The following is a 3,009-nucleotide window of genomic DNA, read 5'->3' on the forward strand; positions in this document are numbered from 1 at the left end:
GTGAAAGGAATAGAATCCTGACACAAGTAGTGTTCGTATTTCATTGTGAACATGTAACATCAGTCCCCAAAACCCCGAACCTGCATATCGTCGGTGTCTCTATCTCTCCCATTACACATAGGTAATGTTACAATTAAATACGCATTTATAAAAATATATCTTATGAAGGTGCTGTGAACAAAGTCAGAGTGACTTCAGAATATTACAACTGACTTAGAAATATATGTCATTCGCGGTTACGAGGTGACTGTTACAAAATCATGTAATGCATTTTCAGTACAAGCGCGGATACCAGCATTTAGGATTCTTGACTGGTCTGTAAATCCAGTCCATAAACATTAAAATCTTCAAGACACAGCGACAGTGACGGGCTCTGCCTAAAATTTGAACCTGATAGCGGCTTGAACTCGGTCGAAATAGCATTTAAATATGGTATATTATTTGGGACAACACCAGCTGAAAACAAAAGAAAAGAAAAAATGAGGAAAATATACATACAAATCTAAAATTGAAAATTGAAAAGAAAAAGATCTTATGAATCGGCAGTAGGTTCCTCACGATTTACTCTCTCCCTGACAAACTTTCAGACATACCCAAATAAGACATGGAAAAAAATGTTCAGTATATTATAAAAGCCAATGCAATGCTATGTTTACCGGAACCTTGCAGTTGACATTAATGTCACCGCGATGTACATATCTTCAATGCTTAGCGCCCGCTACATCACATGATACAGGCTATGAGCTTACAAATCCAAGAGCCGGAAATTGCTGCAAAGTATCTAATGAACAAGAGATTGTTCCAGAGATGCAATCGGAAATATCAATCCTGTTACATTTCTGTGGAAGATATCACACGCGTGATACGCAGAAACTTTAAAATATTACCTAGGTACTTTCTCTGAATGTGACATGACGTGGTGGCTCAAACAATGTACAATGTTATCCGTAAAAATACCGCCCTATGATAAAATAGAACTCTCTGTTTTTGAATGCTGCATCAATATCAATGTAAGGAATATTTTTGAAACATTTCCATCAAAACTTCAGTCAAGCCCTCTATGTAGTTATTTTGGTCAGAAAAGAAAAGCCATATGCGGCCATGGAGATCAGCAGCCCTGCAAATGTGATTATCTCTTCTAAAACTCAAAGGAAAAGAGAAAAAGACAAATGCAGCTTAGCGTTTCTCATCAATACGCAAATTATAAGTTCATATTTATAACAATAATAATTGGTATACTTGCTTTTGTTAGTAAATGTCTTCGCGATAAGCTGAAAACTCTGCGGTTTTCAGAAAAAGAAATCAACCACCTAAGACGGACATTACGAATTCAATTTCTAAGTGGCACACTAAAAGTACGCAAAGCGTTTCTCAGATCAAGATAACATGTTGATTTGTTATCTGCATTACAACGACGGAGCCTTATATCTTTGTTAGAAACCAACACTTTCATTACTGAAAAAATTGAAATGATAGGAAATACAGGGGAACATACAAGCATACACACATATAAAAACACATCTTCCATTAAGATAATAAAAAAGTATGCTTGCATGAACGATAGAAGTGAATTGAGGTGCAGTAAGTTGCTCCTAATTAAATGCTTATAACATACGCTCTATGGAGTCAAACACCACTGAAGACCCAAAAACAACAACAAAAAAAAACATTGTGTATTTATTGAAATCCTGAAGGAGTGCGATGTCGATTCATTAACATCCACTAATAATATTTTCTGCATTTCTTACGGTATAAATACGTAGTAGGTGCATAAGTAGCGGTGTGGTAAGTATCTTGCTTACCAACCCATGAGTCTTTGAGACTTCCCATGAGACTTGGTTTTCTGTGTACGCATGCGTCATTGTGTTGTGCACTGAAGAAAATAGCCGGCAGTTTTTAGCCAGCCAAAAAGAAACTGCTGCAAGGTAAGAATTTTGTCTCTTGGGTCCAGTGGTGGTTGTCGACTGTGGTTGTATTTTTTACAAACAAGGAGTCCTCACTGGATTCAGGATATCATTCTGCTTGCGGTTCAGCAATATTGTTCACATTAAGTGAACATTTTTTTTTTATCATTGAGAGACATATATTTTGGGGGCGTATCCTTCAACCAAAATTTGTTCACTTTTTAATAATGTATGTTTTCATAACAACATTTACCATTAATTGGAAAGCTGTATTTCAAGTGTTCACATTAAGTGAAAAATTTTCTCAGTGTGAGAAGTATAGTTGTTCGCTATTTGTGAATAGTGTGTACTTTTACAACTACGTTTACCAATAATTGGAAAGCTGTATTTCAAGTGGAGCAGTCCAGGTTCCAATCGGAGTACCATGGGGCTTGGAGTACCTGAATGCTCAGAAGATTTTTTTTGTTGTGTTTTGTTGAACTGCTGTTTTCTTCATTTATTTTGACTCTCTTATTGAACTGCCTGCTTTTTCTTTTCTTCCCTTTTGATTTCTCTCTTTTCTTTTTGAAATTTGTGAACTATTGTTTTGGACTTTTTATTTTTATTTAAAACATGGCAAAATGTACGGATAAGATTGTAGAGTGGTAGATTGTTCCATCTAAGGAGTGGCTCAGACAGCAAGAGGAGAAGACAGTGGTGTTGAGAACGTATTCGAAGGTTATTGACACCATTGCCATCTTTTCCAAGCAGATGATTGAGCAGGAGTTGGCGCAACATCTGCTAACCATTAAGCATATCTCTAGAGGTGTCAAATATGCATGGTGTGGTTGCTGTTTGACACCCCAGAGAGGATCGCAGTTGTGCGTGCCAGCCCTTTGGGGGTAAAGAAATTTTGTTTCTTCCCACTTATTGTAAGAAAAATTGACAAGGGCCTGGCCCTGTGGTTTGCCACTCGTAATTGAACACCAGTGGATAGAGGATACTATTCGTCGGGGTCTGGGTGGCAGCGGAGCCAGGCTCCTCAATGTGAAAATTCTTTCTGCTGCTGATTGACGCACCCTCCCTCAGTTGAGAGAAAAAAGAAGAAGAGAAACGGGACATTGCC

Source organism: Octopus sinensis, linkage group LG2 (genome assembly GCF_006345805.1).
Source record: "Octopus sinensis linkage group LG2, ASM634580v1, whole genome shotgun sequence".
Taxonomy (NCBI): Eukaryota; Metazoa; Mollusca; class Cephalopoda; order Octopoda; family Octopodidae; genus Octopus; species Octopus sinensis.